At 47.9% G+C, this 22,757-nt stretch overlaps 1 protein-coding gene and 1 non-coding gene across 5 annotated transcripts in view; one reads left to right on the top strand and one right to left on the bottom strand.

The window, feature by feature from the left end:
* LOC139422738 (spermatid perinuclear RNA-binding protein-like) overlaps positions 1 to 22,757 on the bottom strand; it is a 186,157-nt gene that overhangs the window by 103,801 nt on the left and 59,599 nt on the right. The window lies entirely within an intron of this gene.
* Positions 19,258 to 19,331, top strand: trnaa-ugc (transfer RNA alanine (anticodon UGC)). The gene has a single exon. It is a non-coding gene; the product is annotated as a tRNA-Ala (tRNA).

The raw sequence follows: 22,757 nt of genomic DNA, 5'->3' as shown, positions 1-22,757 counted from the left end.
CTGGTTAGTCTCTCTGTCTGTCCCTGCCTGGATAGTCTCTCTGTCTGTCCCTGCCTGGATAGTCTCTCTGTCTGTCCCTGCCTGGTTAGTCTCTCTGTCTGTCCCTGCCTGGTTAGTCTCTCTGTCTGTCCCTGCCTGGTTAGTCTCTCTGTCTGTCCCTGCCTGGTTAGTCTCTCTGTCTGAGCTGCTCCCTGAAAGTGAAAGATCAAGCCTCTGTTATTAAAGGAGAGAGAGAAAGGAAGCGAGAGAGAGAGAGCGGGGAAAGGAAGAGCAGCGTGTGTGTGTGTGTGTGTGTGTGTGTGTGTGTGTGTGTCTAGAGCCGAATAAAGCAAGTTGTGTTTTGCATCAAGGCAGTGGGTAAATCAATGGGTTTCCTGGGGGGGAGTGGAGCCGATGGCTTCTAAATGCAGCGCTGCCTGAGAGCTCAGAGTGTGGAGAAGGCAGGATGCAGACAATCAGGTGTGGTGGGGAGAAGACTCTCTGCCTCACTCAATCGCTTTCTCTCCTTAGCTCACTTTGATTCTCTCCCTGTACTCTCCATTTCCCTCTCACTCTATCTTTCTCTCCTTACCTCTCTCTGATTCTCTCTCACTTTTCTCCCTGATCCTAGTGAGGCTGGGGGTTAAATACACCTGGAATTGGAAGGTCTATGAGGCTGGGGGTTAAATACACCTGGAATTGGAAGGTCTATGAGGCTGGGGTTTAATTCACCTGGAATTGGAAGGTCTATGAGGCTGGGGGTTAAATACACCTGGAATTGGAAGGTCTATAAGGCTGGGGGTTAAATACACCTGGAATTGGAAGGTCTATGAGGCTGGGGGTTAAATTCACCTGGAATTGGAAGGTCTACGAGGCTGGGGGTTAAATACACCTGGAATTGGAAGGTCTATGAGGCTGGGAGTTAAATACACCTGGAATTGGAAGGTCTATGAGGCTGGGGGTTAAATTCACCTAGAATTGGAAGGTCTATGAGGCTGGGGGTTAAATTCACCTAGAATTGGAAGGTCTATGAGGCTGGGGGTTAAATTCACCTAGAATTGGAAGGTCTATGAGGCTGGGGGTTAAATTCACCTGGAATTGGAAGGACTATGAGGCTGGGGGTTAAATACACCTGGAATTGGAAGGTCTATGAGGCTGGGGGTTAAATACACCTGGAATTGGAAGGTCTATGAGGCTGGGGGTTAAATTCACCTGGAATTGGAAGGACTATGAGGCTGGGGGTTAAATACACCTGGAATTGGAAGGTCTATGAGGCTGGGGGTTAAATTCACCTGGAATTGGAAGGACTATGAGGCTGGGGGTTAAATACACCTGGAATTGGAAGGTCTATGAGGCTGGGGGTTAAAATCAGCTGGAATTGGAAGGTCTATGAGGCTGGGGGTTAAATTCACCTGGAATTGGAAGGTCTATGAGGCTGGGGGTTAAAATCAGCTGGAATTGGAAGGTCTATGAGGCTGGGGGTTAAATTCACCTGGAATTGGAAGGACTATGAGGCTGGGGGTTAAAATCAGCTGGAATTGGAAGGTCTATGAGGCTGGGGGTTAAAATCATCTGGAATTGGAAGGTCTATGAGGCTGGGGGTTAAATACACCTGGAATTGGAAGGACTATGAGGCTGGGGGTTTAAAATCAGCTGGAATTGGAAAGACTATGAGGCTGGGGGTTAAAATCAGCTGGAATTGGAAGGTCTATGAGGCTGGGGGTTAAATACACCTGGAATTTGAAGGACTATGAGGCTGGGGGTTAAATACACCTGGAATTGGAAGGACTATGAGGCTGGGGGTTAAATTCACCTAGAATTGGAAGGTCTATGAGGCTGGGGGGTAAATACACCTGGAATTGGAAGGTCTATGAGGCTGGGGGTTAAATTCACCTAGAATTGGAAGGACTATGAGGTTGGGGGTTAAATTCAGCTGGAATTGGAAGGTCTATGAGGCTGGGGGTTAAATTCACCTGGAATTGGAAGGACTATGAGGCTGGGGGTTAAATTAACCTGGAATTGGAAGGACTATGAGGCTGGGAGTTAAATACACCTGGAATTGGAAGGTCTATGAGGCTGGGGGTTAAATTCACCTGGAATTGGAAGGACTATGAGGCTGGGGGTTAAATGCAGCTGGAATTGGAAGGTCTATGAGGCTGGGGGTTAAATTCACCTGGAATTGGAAGGTCTATGAGGCTGGGGGTTAAATACACCTGGAATTGGAAGGTCTATGAGGCTGGGGGTTAAATACACCTGGAATTGGAAGGTCTATGAGGCTGGGGGTTAAATTCACCTGGAATTGGAAGGTCTACGAGGCTGGGGGTTAAATACACCTGGAATTGGAAGGTATATGAGGCTGGGAGTTAAATACACCTGGAATTGGAAGGTCTATGAGGCTGGGGGTTAAATTCACCTAGAATTGGAAGGTCTATGAGGCTGGGGGTTAAATTCACCTAGAATTGGAAGGTCTATGAGGCTGGGGGTTAAATTCACCTAGAATTGGAAGGTCTATGAGGCTGGGGGTTAAATTCACCTAGAATTGGAAGGTCTATGAGGCTGGGGGTTAAATTCACCTGGAATTGGAAGGACTATGAGGCTGGGGGTTAAATACACCTGGAATTGGAAGGTCTATGAGGCTGGGGGTTAAATTCACCTGGAATTGGAAGGACTATGAGGCTGGGGGTTAAATACACCTGGAATTGGAAGGTCTATGAGGCTGGGGGTTAAAATCAGCTGGAATTGGAAGGTCTATGAGGCTGGGGGTTAAAATCAGCTGGAATTGGAAGGACTATGAGGCTGGGGGTTAAATACACCTGGAATTGGAAGGTCTATGAGGCTGGGGGTTAAATTCACCTGGAATTGGAAGGACTATGAGGCTGGGGGTTAAAATCACCTGGAATTGGAAGGTCTATGAGGCTGGGGGTTAAATTCACCTGGAATTGGAAGGTCTATGAGGCTGGGGGTTAAAATCAGCTGGAATTGGAAGGTCTATGAGGCTGGGGGTTAAAATCATCTGGAATTGGAAGGTATATGAGGCTGGGGGTTAAATACACCTGGAATTGGAAGGACTATGAGGCTGGGGGTTAAAATCAGCTGGAATTGGAAAGACTATGAGGCTGGGGGTTAAAATCAGCTGGAATTGGAAGGTCTATGAGGCTGGGGGTTAAATACACCTGGAATTGGAAGGACTATGAGGCTGGGGGTTAAATACACCTGGAATTGGAAGGACTATGAGGCTGGGGGTTAAATTCACCTAGAATTGGAAGGTCTATGAGGCTGGGGGGTAAATACACCTGGAATTGGAAGGTCTATGAGGCTGGGGGTTAAATTCACCTAGAATTGGAAGGTCTATGAGGCTGGGGGGTAAATACACCTGGAATTGGAAGGTATATGAGGCTGGGGGGTAAATACACCTGGAATTGGAAGGTCTATGAGGCTGGGGGGTAAATTCACCTGGAATTGGAAGGTCTATGAGGCTGGGGGGTAAATACACCTGGAATTGGAAGGTCTATGAGGCTGGGGGTTAAAATCAGCTGGAATTGGAAGGTCTATGAGGCTGGGGGTTAAAATCAGCTGGAATTGGAAGGTCTATGAGGCTGGGGGTTAAATACACCTGGAATTGGAAGGACTATGAGGCTGGGGGTTAAAATCAGCTGGAATTGGAAGGACTATGAGGCTGGGGGTTAAAATCAGCTGGAATTGGAAGGTCTATGAGGCTGGGGGGTAAATACACCTGGAATTGGAAGGACTATGAGGCTGGGGGTTAAATACACCTGGAATTGGAAGGACTATGAGGCTGGGGGTTAAATTCACCTAGAATTGGAAGGTCTATGAGGCTGGGGGGTAAATACACCTGGAATTGGAAGGACTATGAGGCTGGGGGTTAAATACACCTGGAATTGGAAGGTCTATGAGGCTGGGGGTTAAATACACCTGGAATTGGAAGGACTATGAGGCTGGGGGTTAAATACACCTGGAATTGGAAGGACTATGAGGCTGGGGGTTAAATACACCTGGAATTGGAAGGACTATGAGGCTGGGGGTTAAATACACCTGTAATTGGAAGGACTATGAGGCTGGGGGTTAAATTCACCTAGAATTGGAAGGTCTATGAGGCTGGGGGGTAAATACACCTGGAATTGGAAGGACTATGAGGCTGGGGGTTAAATACACCTGGAATTGGAAGGTCTATGAGGCTGGGGGTTAAATACACCTGGAATTGGAAGGACTATGAGGCTGGGGGTTAAATTCACCTGGAATTGGAAGGTTTGAGGCTGGGGGTTAAATTCACCTGGAATTGGAAGGTTTGAGGCTGGGGGTTAAATTCACCTGGAATTGGAAGGTCTGAGGCTGGGGGGTAAAGGGGAGATTGGCATGCATGACAGGACTCCTCCGCCTCCCCTCACACTGAAATTATAGTGGATGGATAGGCAGATTGGCATAGGCTGCTTCTCCCATTGTAACAGAGCCCAGTACAGGCAGGAGAGAGAGGGATGAGAGAGAGAGAGGGATGAGAGAGAGTGAGGGATGAGAGAGAGTGAGGGATGAGAGAGAGAGGGATGAGAGAGAGAGAGAGGGATGAGAGAGAGAGAGAGGGATGAGAGAGAGAGAGAGGGATGAGAGAGAGAGAGAGGGATGAGAGAGAGAGAGGGATGAGAGAGAGAGGGATGAGAGAGAGAGAGGGATGAGAGAGAGAGAGAGGGATGAGAGAGAGAGAGAGGGATGAGAGAGAGAGAGGGATGAGAGAGAGAGAGGGATGAGAGAGAGAGAGAGAGATAGAGAGAGAGATGAGAGAGAGATGAGAGAGAGATAGAGAGAGAGAGAGAGAGAGAGAGAGAGAGAGAGAGAGAGAGAGAGAGAGAGAGAGAGAGAGAGAGAGAGAGAGAGAGAGAGAGAGAGAGAGAGAGAGAGAGAGAGAGAGAGAGAGAGAGAGAGAGAGAGAGAGAGAGAGAAAGAGAGAGAGAGAGAGAGAGAGAGAGAGAGAGAAAGAGAGAGAGAAAGAGGGAGGGCGTGTAGGGAGGAAGAAAAATAAAGAGATGGAGAGAGCGAGAGTTAAATAGCGACTGTAAATGGAATGGAAGGTAAATGGAATGGAATTGTGTATTTGGACAAGCGATAGAAAAGGCAATTCAGAGTCAGAGAATAGATGCGGAAGCAGGTGTGTGTTTAGATTACTGTGTGTGTGTATGCCACTGCTGCAGTACCTCTCTCTCTCCCTCACTCTCGCTGTGCCAAGTCGGAGCAGATCAGTGAATCCATTCATTCCAGGTCAATTTGGGCACTCTGCTCGACAACAGCAATCATTAACCAAATCCTGGGATCTGTCACTGCCAGAGTCGGAGAGCCAGACACCACCAGAATCACAGAAAAAAAATCTCTCTCTCTCTCTCTCTCTCAAATAAATGGGGAAGTGTAGCTACGGTAGTTAAAACACTTATGTGCACGGACTAGTGAGTCCAATCAATAATTGTGAATCAATTAGTAAAATAAATGTCACAAAGATCTGCTTGATTCATAAACAAGAAAATTGCAGCGTCCCCCTTTGGGCCAATCAGTGTAATTTTGTAAATGACGGATCTCTATGGCAAGACCCAAGTTTAGTCCAAATCGGGCCAGTGTGTTAGCTAGACTCATATCCCTGAGAATGTGTGCCAAATAGATCCAGATATATAAACATGTGCCTGTTATAGCAAACATGTGCCTGTTATGAATGTTCTCGCATATGTTGAGTATTGGCAGTGTTTGCAACATGTGTACCAAATTGTGTTACAATACGAATATCCTCGACTTATTTATATGCATTTATGTGGCAGACCACGCCCACATGAATGTCTATTGGTCAATAGTAGCCATGTTGTTTTAAGTACTAATCTGGAAAAAATTGTGTTGAGAGACTTCCATAGATGCCTCATATCACGGTTCATGCAGATCGGTCATTCGGAGCCAGAATAAATAACAACATTAAAGTATGGAGGAAGATCCATCATGGCAGACCTTGTGCTGCCCTACCAAGCAAAAAGGCAGAAACTTCTCATTTGGTCGAAAATGAGCAATGTAATTTTTGCTACATTAAGAACATGCTTAATCATGTGGACAAGTATCCCGCCTCAATTGTATTGTGTTTTGGAGAAAATGGGGGTCATGTTAACAGTAACTGTATAAAGGTACTGTGAAACCAAGGGAAATGCCCTTTTTCTCAGTTCCACACTATGAGCAGTTACTGCCTTTTTGCCTGGTAGGGCAATATGGGTCCCTGAGATAAATGTGTTCCTCGTGAGGAGGGGACCTATGTACCAAATTTCATGACTTTAGGTCAAATGGGGTAAGGGGCGTGACCTTTCAAACTTTTCATTTTCAATCTTTTGTTATAGCGCCACCATCTGGCCAATCAGTGTATTTTTGTAAAGACGGATCTCTATGGCAAGACGCATCATTCAAGTTGAAACTCAATCAGGTCAGTGCTGTCTAAGAAACAAACGGGCGGACAGAGAGACCCACAGTCCCCTACCCGATTTCATTGTGGGGGTCAATTAAAAAGAAACCTCTGTTACCTGTGTGTTTCATATGAATCCATACAATACACAGCCCTGTGTGTTTCATATGAATCCATACAATACACAGCCCTGTGTGTGTGTGTGTGTGTGTGTCCTGAGGTGAGGTTGAAAAGCTGAATGGTTGAATGACTGTCGTTATGACACAGTGGTGGATTAATATTTCACAGCCAGTCAGTCTCTCTCCCTCCCTCCCTCCCTCATTCCCTCCATCCCTCCCTCCCTCCATCCCTCCCTCCATCTCCTCCATGTACAGCTCTATTTCAGTCAGTCTAAAACCGTCCGCAGTGACAGAACCAACCCTGCTGCCACTCCCACATAATGTGGAGAATGAATATTTCAGCAGCACCGCGTCTCAAACCTTTCTGGGCCGAGCTAACCCAGGGGGAGTGATACAAAGTATCCTCCAGCAGCACCGCGTCCCAAACCTTTCTGGGCCGAGCTAACCCAGGGGGAGTGATACATAGTATCCTCCAGCAGCACCGCGTCTCAAACCTTTCTGGGCCGAGATAACCCAGGGGGAGTGATACATAGTATCCTCCAGCAGCACCGCGTCTCAAACCTTTCTGGGCCGAGCTAACCCAGGGGGAGTGATACATAGTATCCTCCAGCAGCACCGCGTCCCAAACCTTCCTGGGCCGAGCTAACCCAGGGGGAGTGATACATAGTATCCTCCAGCAGCACCGCGTCTCAAACCTTTCTGGGCCGGGCTAACCCAGGGGGAGTGATACATAGTATCCTCCAGCAGCACCGCGTCTCAAACCTTTCTGGGCCGAGCTAACCCAGGGGGAGTGATACATAGTATCCTCCAGCAGCACCGCGTCTCAAACCTTTCTGGGCCGAGATAACCCAGGGGGAGTGATACATAGTATCCTCCAGCAGCACCGCGTCTCAAACCTTTCTGGGCCGAGATAACCCAGGGGGAGTGATACATAGTATCCTCCAGCAGCACCGGGTCTCAAACCTTTCTGGGCCGAGCTAACCCAGGGGGAGTGATACATAGTATCCTCCAGCAGCACCGCGTCCCAAACCTTTCTGGGCCGAGATAACCCAGGGGGAGTGATACATAGTATCCTCCAGCAGCACCGCGTCTCAAACCTTTCTGGGCCGAGCTAACCCAGGGGGAGTGATACATAGTATCCTCCAGCAGCACCGCGTCTCAAACCTTTCTGGGCCGAGCTAACCCAGGGGGAGTGATACATAGTATCCTCCAGCAGCACCGCGTCCCAAACCTTTCTGGGCCGAGATAACCCAGGGGGAGTGATACATAGTATCCTCCAGCAGCACCGCGTCTCAAACCTTTCTGGGCCGAGCTAACCCAGGGGGAGTGATACATAGTATCCTCCAGCAGCACCGCGTCTCAAACCTTTCTGGGCCGAGCTAACCCAGGGGGAGTGATACATAGTATCCTCCAGCAGCACCGCGTCCCAAACCTTCCTGGGCCGAGCTAACCCAGGGGGAGTGATACATAGTATCCTCCAGCAGCACCGCGTCTCAAACCTTCCTGGGCCGAGATAACCCAGGGGGAGTGATACATAGTATCCTCCAGCAGCACCGCGTCCCAAACCTTTCTGGGCCGAGCTAACCCAGGGGGAGTGATACATAGTATCCTCCAGCAGCACCGCGTCTCAAACCTTCCTGGGCCGAGCTAACCCAGGGGGAGTGATACATAGTATCCTCCAGCAGCACCGCGTCCCAAACCTTCCTGGGCCGAGCTAACCCAGGGGGAGTGATACATAGTATCCTCCAGCAGCACCGCGTCCCAAACCTTCCTGGGCCGAGCTAACCCAGGGGGAGTGATACATAGTATCCACCAGCAGCACCGCGTCCCAAACCTTTCTGGGCCGAGCTAACCCAGGGGGAGTGATACATAGTATCCTCCAGCAGCACCGCGTCCCAAACCTTCCTGGGCCGAGCTAACCCAGGGGGAGTGATACATAGTATCCTCCAGCAGCACCGCGTCCCAAACCTTCCTGGGCCGAGCTAACCCAGGGGGAGTGATACATAGCATCCTCCAGCAGCACCGCGTCCCAAACCTTTCTGGGCCGAGATAACCCAGGGGGAGTGATACATAGTATCCTCCAGCAGCACCGCGTCTCAAACCTTTCTGGGCCGAGCTAACCCAGGGGGAGTGATACATAGTATCCTCCAGCAGCACCGCGTCCCAAACCTTTCTGGGCCGAGCTAACCCAGGGGGAGTGATACATAGTATCCTCCAGCAGCACCGCGTCTCAAACCTTTCTGGGCCGAGCTAACCCAGGGGGAGTGATACATAGTATCCTCCAGCAGCACCGCGTCCCAAACCTTTCTGGGCCGAGCTAACCCAGGGGGAGTGATACATAGTATCCTCCAGCAGCACCGCGTCTCAAACCTTTCTGGGCCGAGCTAACCCAGGGGGAGTGATACATAGTATCCTCCAGCAGCACCGCGTCTCAAACCTTTCTGGGCCGAGCTAACCCAGGGGGAGTGATACATAGTATCCTCCAGCAGCACCGCGTCTCAAACCTTTCTGGGCCGAGCTAACCCAGGGGGAGTGATACATAGTATCCTCCAGCAGCACCGCGTCTCAAACCTTTCTGGGCCGAGCTAACCCAGGGGGAGTGATACATAGTATCCTCCAGCAGCACCGCGTCTCAAACCTTTCTGGGCCGAGCTAACCCAGGGGGAGTGATACATAGTATCCTCCAGCAGCACCGCGTCTCAAAACCTTTCTGGGCCGAGCTAACCCAGGGGGAGTGATACATAGTATCCTCCAGCAGCACCGCGTCCCAAACCTTTCTGGGCCGAGATAACCCAGGGGGAGTGATACATAGTATCCTCCAGCAGCACCGCGTCCCAAACCTTCCTGGGCCGAGCTAACCCAGGGGGAGTGATACATAGTATCCTCCAGCAGCACCGCGTCTCAAACCTTTCTGGGCCGAGCTAACCCAGGGGGAGTGATACATAGTATCCTCCAGCAGCACCGCGTCTCAAACCTTTCTGGGCCGAGATAACCCAGGGGGAGTGATACATAGTATCCTCCAGCAGCACCGCGTCTCAAACCTTTCTGGGCCGAGCTAACCCAGGGGGAGTGATACATAGTATCCTCCAGCAGCACCGCGTCCCAAACCTTTCTGGGCCGAGCTAACCCAGGGGGAGTGATACATAGTATCCTCCAGCAGCACCGCGTCTCAAACCTTTCTGGGCCGAGATAACCCAGGGGGAGTGATACATAGTATCCTCCAGCAGCACCGCGACTCAAACCTTTCTGGGCCGAGATAAACCAGGGGGAGTGATACATAGTATCCTCCAGCAGCACCGCGTCTCAAACCTTTCTGGGCCGAGCTAACCCAGGGGGAGTGATACATAGTATCCTCCAGCAGCACCGCGTCTCAAACCTTTCTGGGCCGAGATAACCCAGGGGGAGTGATACATAGTATCCTCCAGCAGCACCGCGTCTCAAACCTTTCTGGGCCGAGATAACCCAGGGGGAGTGATACATAGTATCCTCCAGCAGCACCGCGTCTCAAACCTTTCTGGTTTCCTCCAGCAGCACCTTTAACACCAGATTATCTCCTTCTTGAGACCTTTTTATCCTCCTGGGAGAGTTGGAAGAAAATAATCACTGCTTCTTATATTTTTTGTTCAAACAGGGGAAAAAATAGAGTTTCTTCCAGCCAAACCAATACAGGGTTGCCGTGCCAGTGTGGTAGAATCCTACAGACTGAACAATGGCTACAGTATACACTCTCGCTCTCAAACTCAGATAGGTTCAGCCCCAGTCTGATCTTCATCTCTCAGCTGAATGACTAAGAGAAGGGCCTTGGGGAAGTGTAGACAAAGGTGTGTTTATGTACCAAAAGGGATAGCAACACGCACAGCAGAACAAGCATTCTTTCCAGTTGATGCGGGCGGCTTCTGAGAGATGAGATATACCCTGCCCCTGTGAAGGAGAAGGGCATTCTGGTCTCTCCCTCTCTCCCCCTCTCTCCCTCCCTCCCTCCCTCCCTCTCCCAGAGCAGCTCCTCAGGGGTTCAGTAACACCCACTGTCACAATCCAGGACTGCAGAGATACCAACTGGCTGAAGAGGATATTATGTTATGTTAAGTGTGTGTGTGTGTGTGTGCTTGCAGAAAGAGGGCAAGCCTCAGCAATGTCCTGAATTTTTAACCAGGCTACCGTTCAGGGAGCTGACCTAAGAGAGAGTGTGGATGTGACACACTCTCTCTCTCACACACCACACACACACACACACACACACTTAACATAACACTGAGGTGACACACATATATTGGAGGAACATCAGGCCACACATCTATATCGCTCGTCATACAACGACTAAAGTCATTCACTGTCTCTCTGCATATTCCTCAATGCATATTCCTCACTGCATATTCCTCACTACATATTCCTCACTACATATTCCTCACTACATATTCCTCACTGCATATTCCTCACTGCATATTCCTCACTGCATATTCCTCACTGCATATTCCTCACTGCATATTCCTCACTGCATATTCCTCACTGCATATTCCTCACTGCATATTCCTCACTGCATATTCCTCACTACATATTCCTCACTACATATTCCTCACTACATATTCCTCACTGCATATTCCTCACTACATATTCCTCACTACATATTCCTCACTACATATTCCTCACTGGAAGATGGTGGGACAGAAAAGAGATTGAAAAGGAAGTGAAGAAGAGAGATGAATGGGAAAGGTGATTGTGTCCAGCAGGTGTTAGTGTAGTGTAAGCTAAGGGCAGTAGCTAAGTATTAAAAACAGTGGTCATAGATTGCTCTGGGTAAACACTAGAACAGCTAAACTGACTGCTGTGGAGAAAACTGTCATCTGTTAACACTTCAAGCATTTAACACACTCCTCCTACCACCTACCACTCCCTGCCTGAAGCATCACACACACACACACTCCTCCTCCTACCACCTACCACTCCCTGTCTGAAGCATCACACACACACACTCCTCCTCCTACCACCTACCACTCGCTGCCTGAAGCATCACACACACACACACACACACTCCTCCTCCTACCACCTACCACTCCCTGCCTGAAGCATCACACACACTCCTCCTCCTACCACCTACCACTCCCTGCCTGAAGCATCACACACACACTCCTCCTCCTACCACCTACCACTCCCTGTCTGAAGCATCACACACACCTCCTACCACCTACCACTCCCTGTCTGAAGCATCACACATACACTCCTCCTCCTACCACCTACCACTCCCTGCCTGAAGCATCACACACACACTCCTCCTCCTACCACCTACCTGTCTGAAGCATCACACACACACTCCTCCTCCTACCACCTACCACTCCCTGCCTGAAGCAACACACACACCTCCTACCACTCCCTGCCTGAAGCAACACACACACCTCCTACCACTCCCTTCCTGAAGCAACACACACACACTCCTCCTCCTACCACCTACCACTCCCTGTCTGAAGCATCACACACACACTCCTCCTCCTACCACCTACCACTCCCTGCCTGAAGCATCACACACACACTCCTCCTCCTACCACCTACCACTCCCTGCCTGAAGCATCACACACACACTCCTCCTCCTACCACCTACCACTCCCTGTCTGAAGCATCACACACACACTCCTCCTCCTACCACCTACCACTCCCTGTCTGAAGCATCACACACACACTCCTCCTCCTACCACCTACCACTCCCTGTCTGAAGCATCACACACACACTCCTCCTCCTACCACCTACCACTCCCTGTCTGAAGCATCACACACACACTTCTGCTCCTACCACCTACCACTCCCTGCCTGAAGCATCACACACACACACTCCTCCTCCTACCACCTAACATTCCCTGCCTGAAGCATCACACACACACACACCTCCTCCTACCACTCCCTGTCTGAAGCATCACACACACACTCCTACCACCTACCACTCGCTGTCTGAAGCATCACACACACACACACACACACACACACACACACACACACACACACACACACACTCCTCCTCCTACCACCTACCACTCCCTGCCTGAAGCATCACACACACACTCCTCCTCCTACCACCTACCACTCCCTGCCTGAAGCATCCCACACACACTCCTCCTCCTACCACCTACCACTCCCTGTCTGAAGCATCACACACACACAAACCTAGTGGAACCTGATGTGCTGCTTTGTGATAGCAGAGGGTTGTTAACATGCATTTGATAGGCCCCGACCTCGCAGTACAAGTCAGGTCACATAGAATATCTAAGGAAGGCACACGTCATAACATTTGTGTAGTGTTGTATTAGATATGTTGTTTGTCATAGACCGAGGGAAGACATTCTCAAATTCTTCTGTAACAAAAGTATCTGCTGCGACTAGGCTGTAATTGAGGTGCTGCTGGCCTCTCGGGGCAGTCCTGGTCACATAGACTGAGAAGATCAACTTTATCATCTCACCAGGTACAAATTCATTTGGTCATGTACTTAAAAGACAAAAGTACATAAAACATAAAAACACAATACATAATCAAATTCAAGGAAGGTATTCTCCATTTTTTTTGACGTGCAAGCCAAAACCGTAGTGTACTTTGGTATCATATAAGGACATGCCGTCTGAAATCTGATTGGCCAGCCCAGTTGTGGAGAAGATTTGACACGGACCACGCATCTGAATACAGTCCCGACTCCATTCTACCAACACCAACACCTGCTTCTCTTTTAAATGATGCCCACCTGACCCAGAATGCAATTTATAATGGACTGTTTTTTGGATTGCCTAAACAACAACAGTAATTGTGTAAAGGCTGTGTTCAAGTGTGTTCGCTGTAGGAAAACGTAGTGAACCACCTAGGGTGTAACAATCTGCTCCAGGGAGCTGTAGAGTACAGGTTGTATTACCTTAATAAAGCCAGCTGGGAGGAGACAAAGTCTTCAAGCATGAATAGTCCTTCTCCGTGACAGCTGAGGGGTCACAAAGGAGCAACATACAGGACACATATGGCAAAACAACTAGCAACCTACAGACGGACACCCGATCCAATGGAAAAAAGGACGAGAGGATAGAGACTGGAAGAGTATCGTCTTACACGTAGATAATTGACCTAGGCTCCATTCAAACGGACCAATTAATATTTTAAATTGAGTCGGTGGAAAACTGTGACAAAGCAAGCTTAACGATCGGAGTCTGAGATAAGGCTAGTGATTGTGCTTTCAATGCAATGTTAATGTCAACACACACAGGTCACGTTAGGTATTATTGTCACGCCCTGGCCTTAGTTATCTTTGTTTTCTTTATTATTTTGGTTAGGTCAGGGTGTGACATGGGGGATTTATGTGTTTTGTATTGTCTAGGGTTTTTTGTAAGTTTATACGGCTGTTTCCTTTCTAGGTAATTGTATGTCTATGGTTGCCTAGAGTGGTTCTCAATTAGAAGCAGGTGTTTATCGTTGTCTCTGATTGGGAACCATATTTAGGCAGCCATATTCTTTGGGTATTTTGTGGGTGATTGTTTCCTGTGTCAGTGTTTGTGCCACATGGGACTGTTTCGTTGCCAGTTCACTTTATTATTTTGTATATGTGTTCATGTTCAGTTTCTCTTATTAAAAACCATGGACACCTACCACACTGCATATTGATCCGATCCTTGTTTCACCTCTTCAGACGAAGAGGAGGAAATCTGCCGTGACTATTATGGGATATTGTGGAGATGTAAGAGGGAGCTGAGCTCTGATGTTTCATCCATGAATATCTGAATGACATTAACCCATACAGCAAGGCCTCTCAAATGGCACCCTATTCACTATTAAGTGCACTAGGGCCCATAGGGATCTGGTTAAAATAGTGCACTTTGCAGGGAATAGGGTGCTGCTACCTGGAGAGTGAGAGACTGACGGAAAGAGAGACTGACGGGAAGAGAGACTGACGGGAAGAGAGACTGACGGGAAGAGATACTGACGGGAAGAGAGACTGACGGGAAGAGATACTGACGGGAAGAGAGACTGACGAAAAGAGAGACTGCCGAAAAGAGAGACTGCCGAAAAGAGAGACTGCCGAAAAGAGAGACTGCCAAAAAGAGAGACTGCCAAAAAGAGAGACTGACGAAAAGAGAGACTGACGAAAAGAGAGACTGACGAAAAGAGAGACTGACGGGAAGAGGCAGAAACAAAGCCAAAGTCATTGCTTCATCATGCGGCGAGAGAGAGAGAGCGAGAGAGAGGCAGACAGACGGCTCAAAGGATTGAGTGAAAACTCAACTCAGAGTTGAGCGCCAAAACGGTAGCAAGCTGCCAGAAAACCAACTGATCATGACAAGAAAAGACTGGGAAGTGATGTGCTGGTAAAGGAAGGTGGTGCAAGTTTTTAGTCATTCCCAAAACACCATGAGCAATCAATTAGACGCGCGCACACGCACACACACACGCGATGTCCAACAGCGTACTCCAAGTTGTACTTAAGCACAAGGAGCACAGATGTTGATTGTTGGTGATCAAAACATCATCATCAATAAACATAACAGACACCAAAGGGAACCAGCAAACTGAGACAGAGCTACTGGACCACAGCACTATTGTGTAATATTTATCAAACAATTCCATATCTGTTACTAACTAATAGAGTTCAGTCTGTAACTAACTAATAGAGTTCAGTCTGTAACTAACTAACTAACTAACAGAGTTCAGTCTGTAACTAACTAACAGAGTTCAGTCTGTAACTAACTAACAGAGTTCAGTCTGTAACTAACTAACAGAGTTCAGTCTGTAACTAACTAATAGAGTTCAGTCTGTAACTAACTAATATATCCTTCCTGTTTGGCCCTGTCCGGGGGTGTCCTCGGAGTGGGCCACAGTGTCTCCTGACCCCTCCTGTCTCAGCCTCCAGTATTTATGCTGCAGTAGTTTATGTGTCGGGGGGCTAGGGTCAGTTTGTTATATCTGGAGTACTTCTCCTGTCCTATTCGGTGTCCTGTGTGAATCTAAGTGTGCGTTCTCTTATTCTCTCCTTCTCTCTTTCTCTCTCTCGGAGGACCTGAGCCCTAGGACCATGCCCCAGGACTACCTGACATGATGACTCCTTGCTGTCCCCAGTCCACCTGGCTGTGCTGCTGCTCCAGTTTCAACTGTTCTGCCTTATTATTATTCGACCATGCTGGTCATTTATGAACATTTGAACATCTTGGCCATGTTCTGTTATAATCTCCACCCGGCACAGCCAGAAGAGGACTGGCCATCCCACATATGCTCTCTCTAATTCTCTCTTTCTTTCTCTCTCTCGGAGGACCTGAGCCCTAGGACCATGCCCCAGGAATACCTGACATGATGACTCCTTGCTGTCCCCAGTCCACCTGACTGTGCTGCTGCTCCAGTTTCAACTATTCTGCCTTATTATTATTCGACCATGCTGGTCATTTATGAACATTTGAACATCTTGACCATGTTTTGTTATAATCTCCACCCGGCACAGCCAGAGGAGGACTGGCCACCCCACATAGCCTGGTTCCTCTCTAGGTTTCTTCCTAGGTTTTGGCCTTTCTAGGGAGTTTTTCCTAGCCACCGTGCTTCTACACCTGCATTGCTAGCTGTGTGGGGTTTTAGGCTGGGTTTCTGTACAGCACTTTGAGATATCAGCTGATGTACGAAGGGCTATATAAATAAATTTGATTTGATTTGATTAATAGAATTCAGTCTGTAACTAACTAATAGAGTTCAGTCTGTAACTAACTAACAGAGTTCAGTCTGTAACTAACTAATAGAGTTCAGTCTGTAACTAACTAATAGAGTTCAGTCTGTAACTAACTAATAGAGTTCAGTCTGTAACTAACTAATAGAGTTCAGTCTGTAACTAACTAATAGAGTTCAGTCTGTAACTAACTAATAGAGTTCAGTCTGTAACTAACTAATAGAGTTCAGTCTGTAACTAACTAATAGAGTTCAGTCTGTAACTAACTAATAGAGTTCAGTCTGTAACTAACTAATAGAGTTCAGTCTGTAACTAACTAATAGAGTTCAGTCTGTAACTAACTAATAGAGTTCAGTCTGTAACTAACTAATAGAATTCAGTCTGTGGCTGACACAGTGGCCAGATGAAAGTGAGCCTGGGCAACAGAGCTGACCAAGGAGCAAGAATCCAGCCAACCAACTCTGTGGTAGGGAGCCAAACCTCAGGTCAGACACAGACTAACCAACCAAGCAGGCCAGCACACCCCGGTCACCATGTCTACACACACCACACTGTTGTTTACGTTGTCCCGATGGTTGAAAGCATTGCTCTGTGTCCTGGGCTATAAATCACAGCCGTGTTGGGATGAAAACCCTGGCTGCCACACAAACACTGCTGCCACATCTGCAACACATCAGGAGCAGCTAGATAGAGACAGACAAAGACAGCTAGACAGAGATAGACAGAGCTATACAGAGACAAAGAGAGCTATACAGAGACAAAGTGAGCTATAAAAAGAGAACTATACAGAGACAAAGAGAACTATACAGAGACAAAGAGAGCTAGACAGAGTCAAAGAGAGCTAGACAGAGACAGAGAGAGCTAGACAGAGAGAGCTAGACAGAGACAGAGAGCTAGACAGAGACAGAGAGCTAGACAGAGACAGAGAGCTGTACAGAGCTATAAAAAGACAGAACTACACAGAGACAGAGAGAGCTAGACAGAGACAGAGAGAGCTAGACAGAGACAGAGAGAGCTAGACAGAGAGAGCTAGACAGAGACAGAGAGCTAGACAGAGACAGAGAGCTAGACAGAGACAGAGAGCTAGACAGAGACAGAGAGCTAGACAGAGACAGAGAGAGCTAGACAGAGACAGAGAGCTAGACAGAGACAGAGAGCTATACAGAGACAGAGAGCTATACAGAGACAAAGCCAGCTAGACAGAGTCTGGTCTATCTTCCCTCTGCTTCAGCTCCGTCCTGGCTGAGGGAGACCAAGGTTCAAATACCAGGCCCTATTTATTTTCTTTTAAAATACTTTAGCTGTGCTTGATTGGCTCTGGCACAACGGAAACAATGGAATAGTCCCAAAAGCGCAAACCCTGCCCATGTGGCACTCCGTCTCGAGGCAGGCTCAAGCAAACGTTCAAAGTATTTGAAAGAGAACAAATACTATTTGAACCCAGCAGGACCATTCTCTGTGCTTCAGCTCTACCTTTTGCCAGAAGGTGGCCTTAAATCATGAGCAGCACCTGTTCAGTTGCCTGACTCCTCAAACTGAATTCTTCCGCTGCTCTTTCGTTCACTATATACAGAGCCTTCGGAAAGTATTCAGACCCCTTGACTTGAACCACACTTTGTTACATTACAGCCTTATTCTAAAGTGGATTAAAAGGGATTCTAAAATGGATTAAATAAATAAATACAGCTCTGGAGAGACCTGAAAATAGCTGTGCAGCAACACTATGGGGTCTATTGAGACCTGTCTGTTCCTAGGCCGTCATTGAAAATAAGAATTTGTTCTTAACTGACTTGCCTAGTTAAATAAAGGTCAATTTTTTTTAGAAGAAACGATTGTGGGGTCTATTGAACAGGGCCCTATGGGGTCTATTGACCAGGGCCCTATGGGGTCTATTGACCAGGGCCCTACGGGGTCTATTGACCAGGGCCCTACGGGGTCTATTGACCAGGGCCCTACGGGGTCTATTGACCAGGGCCCTATGGGGTCTATTGACCAGGGCCCTACGGGGTCTATTGACCAGGGCCCTACGGGGTCTATTGACCAGGGCCCTACGGGGTCTATTGACCAGGGCCCTATGGGGTCTATTGACCAGGGCCCTATGGGGTCTATTGACCAGGGCCCTATGGGGTCTATTGACCAGGGCCCTATGGGGTCTATTGACCAGGGCCCTATGGGGTCTATTGACCAGGGCCCTATGGGGTTTATTGACCAGGGCCCTATCAGGTCTATTGGCCCTATCAGGTCTATTGACCCCTATGGGGTCTATTGACCAGGGCCCTATGGGGTCTATTGACCAGGGCCCTATGGGGTCTATTGAACAGGGCCCTATGGGGTCTATTGACCAGGGCCCTATGGGGTCTATTGAACAGGGCCCTATGGGGTCTATTGACCAGGGCCCTATGGGGTCTATTGACCAGGGCCCTATGGGGTCTATTGACCAGGGCCCTATGGGGTCTATTGACCAGGGCCCTATGGGGTCTATTGAACAGGGCCCTATGGGGTCTATTGACCAGGGCCCTATCAGGTCTATTGAGACCCTATGGGGTCTGGTCAAAATCTCCCTACATAGTGTGATTGGGGTGTCATTTGAGGTGCAGCCCAAAGCTCAGAGATATCCAAAATGGATCCCATGCTGTTATCTTATCAAAGTGTAATACTTAGTTACACATTATTACCTACCACACTCAGGTTTTCAAACTTTTCTTTGGCTGCTGTACAAGACAGAAACATTTACACATTTTAGCAGACATTCTGATACAGAGTATCAGGGGCACAGACAGGGCACAGACAGATTTTCAGTGGCGGGATTCAAACCAGCGACCTTCGGTTGACTGCTAGGTTATCTGCAGCAGACACACTCAAAGGCTGGTGCTCTGACTGACTGACACACTGCTTGGTAAACACTAACGATGGAGAACAAAACTCATTTGTTCCTGAGAAGCATAAACATGTCACAGACCAGTGCATCATTTAATATCGAAACTGCATCCTTATTGGGAGACGACAGAAGGCTATGTTAAAACATAATGCATTGTGGGCTACCTCTCATGAACGTGACTAATGGGCCCCGTGTGGCTCAGTTGGTAGAGCATAGCACTTGCAATGCCAGGGTTGTGGGTTCAATGCCCACAGGGGACAAGTACGAATGAAAATGTATGCTCTCACTGCTGTAAACTGCTCTGGATAAGAGGATCTCCTAAATAACAAACAAATACAAAATGGGTGTGTGTTATGTTAGGGCTAAATTGGTAGTCTAATTTTCTTGAAGAGTAAATCTAATATGGTCAATTAAGGACCACACATACAGTGCCTTGCAAAAGTATTCGGCCCCCTTGAACTTTGCGACCTTTTGCCACATTTCAGGCTTCAAACATAAAGATATAAAACTGTATTTTTTTGTGAAGAATCAACAACAAGTGGGACACAATCATGAAGTGGAACGACATTTATTGGATATTTCAAACTTTTTTACACACGTTTGATCCACTCAGTGTGTGTGTGTGACTTGAATGTGGGTGTGTGTGTGTGTATATGTGACTTGAATGTGTGTGTGTGTGTGTGTGTATACAGTGGGGCAAAAAAGTATTTAGTCAGCCACCAATTGTGCAAGTTCTCCCACTTAAAAAGATGAGAGGCCTGTAATCTTCATCATAGGTACACTTCAACTATGATGGACAAATTGAGAAAAAAAATTCCTGAAAATCACATTATAGGATTTTTAATGAATTTATTTGCAAATTATGGTGGAAAATAAGTATTTGGTCAAAAACAAAAGTTTAATCTCAATACTTTGTTATATACCCTTTGTTGGCAATGACAGAGGTCAAACGTTTTCTGTAAGTCTTCACAAGGTTTTCACACACTGTTGCTGGTATTTTGGCCCATTCCTCCATGCAGATCTCCTCTAGAGCAGTGATGTTTTGGGGCTGTTGCTGGGCAACACGGACTTTGATCTCCCTCCAAAGATTTTCTATGGGGTTGTGATCTGGAGACTGGCTAGGCCACTCCAGGACCTTGAAATGCTTCTTACGAAGCCCCTCATTCATTGACCGGGCGCTGTGTTTGGGATCATTGTCATGCTGAAAGACCCAGCCACGTTTTATCTTCTATGCCCTTGCTGATGGAAGGTTTTCAATCAATTTCTCACGATACATGGCCCCATTCATTCTTTCCTTTACACGGATCAGTCATTCTGGTCCCTTTGCAGAAAAACAGCCCAAAAGCATGATGTTTCCACCCCCATGCTTCACAGTAGGTATGGTGTTCTTTGGATGCAACTCAGCATTCTTTGTCCTCCAAACACGACAAGTTTTGGGTAGTAGTTTTTACCAAATGACCATATGACATTCTCCCAATCTTCTTCTGGATAATCCAAATGCTCTCTAGCAAACTTCAGACGGGCCTGGACATGTACTGGCTTAAGCAGGGGGACACGTCTGGCACTGCAGGATTTGAGTCCCTGGCGGCGTAGTGTGTTACTGATGGTAGGCTTTGTTACTTTGCAGGTCGTTCACTAGGTCCCCCCGTGTGGTTCTGGGATTTTTGCTCACCGTTCTTGTGATCATTTTGACCCCACGGGGTGAGATCTTGCGTGGAGCCCCAGATCGAGGGAGATTATCAGTGGTCTTGTATGTCTTCCATTTCCTAATAATTGCTCCCACAGTTGATTTCTTCAAACCAAGCTGCTTACCTATTGCAGATTCAGTCTTCCCAGCCTGGTGCAGGTCTACAATTTTGTTTCTGGTGTCCTTTGACAGCTCTTTGGTCTTGGCCATAGTGGAGTTTGGAGTGTGACTGTTTGAGGTTGTGGACAGGTGTCTTTTATAATGATAACAAGTTCAAACAGGTGCCATCAATACAGGTAACGAGTGGAGGACAGAGGAGCCTCTTAAAAAAGAAGTTACAGGTCTGTGAGAGCCAGAAATCTTGCTTGTTTGAAGGTGACCAAATACTTATTTTCCACCATAATTTGCAAATAAATTCATAACAAATTCTACAATGTGATTATCTGGATTTTTTTTCCCTCATTTTGTCTGTCATAGTTGAAGTGTACCTATGATGGAAATTACAGGCCTCTCTCATCTTTTTAAGTGGGAGAACTTGCACAATTGGTGACTGACTAAATACTTTTTTGCCCCACTGTATGTGACTTGAATGTGGGTGACTGGTGGGGTCAGAAAGGTCAGTGGCCTTGCTGCTGAGTCAGAGGTAGAACATGAGAGCTCTCACACACACACACACCGGGGTGCTGCTTGTTTTCCGCATGACTCACAGTGAGACACTCGGTGTTCCCAGCCCCCAGCATTATGCACCTCACTGAGGGGACTCCCTCCTGGTTTCCCTCACCCCTCCTTACGGTCTCCCGGTCTGCCTTCTCTCAAAATGTTTTGCACAAATTAGTTTACATCCATGTTAGTGAGCATTTCTCCTTTGCCAAGATAATCCATCCACCTGACAGGTGTGGCATATGAAGAAGCTGATTAAACCGCATGATCATTACACAGGTGGACATTGTGATGGGGACAATAAAAGGCCACTCTAAAATGTGCAGTTTTGTCACACAGCACAATGCCACAGATGTCTCAAGTTTTGAGGGAGCGTGCAATTGGTATGCTGTCTGCAGGAATGTCCACCAGGGCTGTTGCCAGAAAATTGAATGTTAATTTCTGTACCAAAAGCTGCCTCCAACGTCATTTTAAAGAATATGGCAATACATCTAACAGACGTCACAACCACAGACCACGTGTAACCATGCCAGCCCAGGACCTCCACATCCGGCTTCTTCACCTGCGGGATCGTCTGAGTCCAGCCACCCAGATAGCTGATGAAATTGTGGGTTTGCACAACTGAATCATTTCAGCACCAGCTGTCAGAAACCGTCTCAGGGAAGCTCATCTGTGTGCTCGTCGTCCTCACCAGGGTCTTGACCTGACTGCAGTTCGGCGTCGTAACTGACTTCAGTGGACAAATTATCACCTTCGATGGCACACTGGTGCTCTCCACTGGTGCTCCCCACTGGTGCTCTCCACTGGTGCTCCCCACTGGTGCTCTCCACTGGTGCTCTCCACTGGTGCTCTCCACTGGTGCTCTCCACTGGTGCTCCCCACTGGTGCTCGCCACTGGTGCTCCCCACTGGTGCTCCCCACTGGTGCTCCCCACTGGTGCTCTCCACTGGTGCTCCCCACTGGTGCTCCCCACTGGTGCTCTTCGTGGATGCGTCCCATCGTGTGGGCGAGCGGTTTGCTGATGTCAACGTTGTGAACAGTGGGGTTATGGGATGGGCAGGCATAAGCTACTGACAATGAACACAATTGAATCCACCGCCATCATCTGATGTTTCAGCGTGGTAATGCACAGCCCCAGGCCATAATCAACAGCCTGATCAACTCTATGTGAAGGAGATGTGTCACGCTGCATGAGTCACACCAGATACTGACTGGTTTGCTGATCAACGCCCCTACCGTTTTTTAAAGGTATCTGTGATCAAGAGATGCATATCTGTATTCCCAGATCATGTGAAATCCATAGATTAGGGCCTAATGAATTTATTTAAATAGACTGATT

The sequence above is a fragment of the Oncorhynchus clarkii genome, chromosome 12 (assembly GCF_045791955.1).
Source record: "Oncorhynchus clarkii lewisi isolate Uvic-CL-2024 chromosome 12, UVic_Ocla_1.0, whole genome shotgun sequence".
Lineage (NCBI taxonomy): Eukaryota > Metazoa > Chordata > Actinopteri > Salmoniformes > Salmonidae > Oncorhynchus > Oncorhynchus clarkii.
The sequence above is the reverse complement of the archived record's forward strand: the minus strand, read 5'-3'. Positions and strand labels throughout refer to the sequence as shown.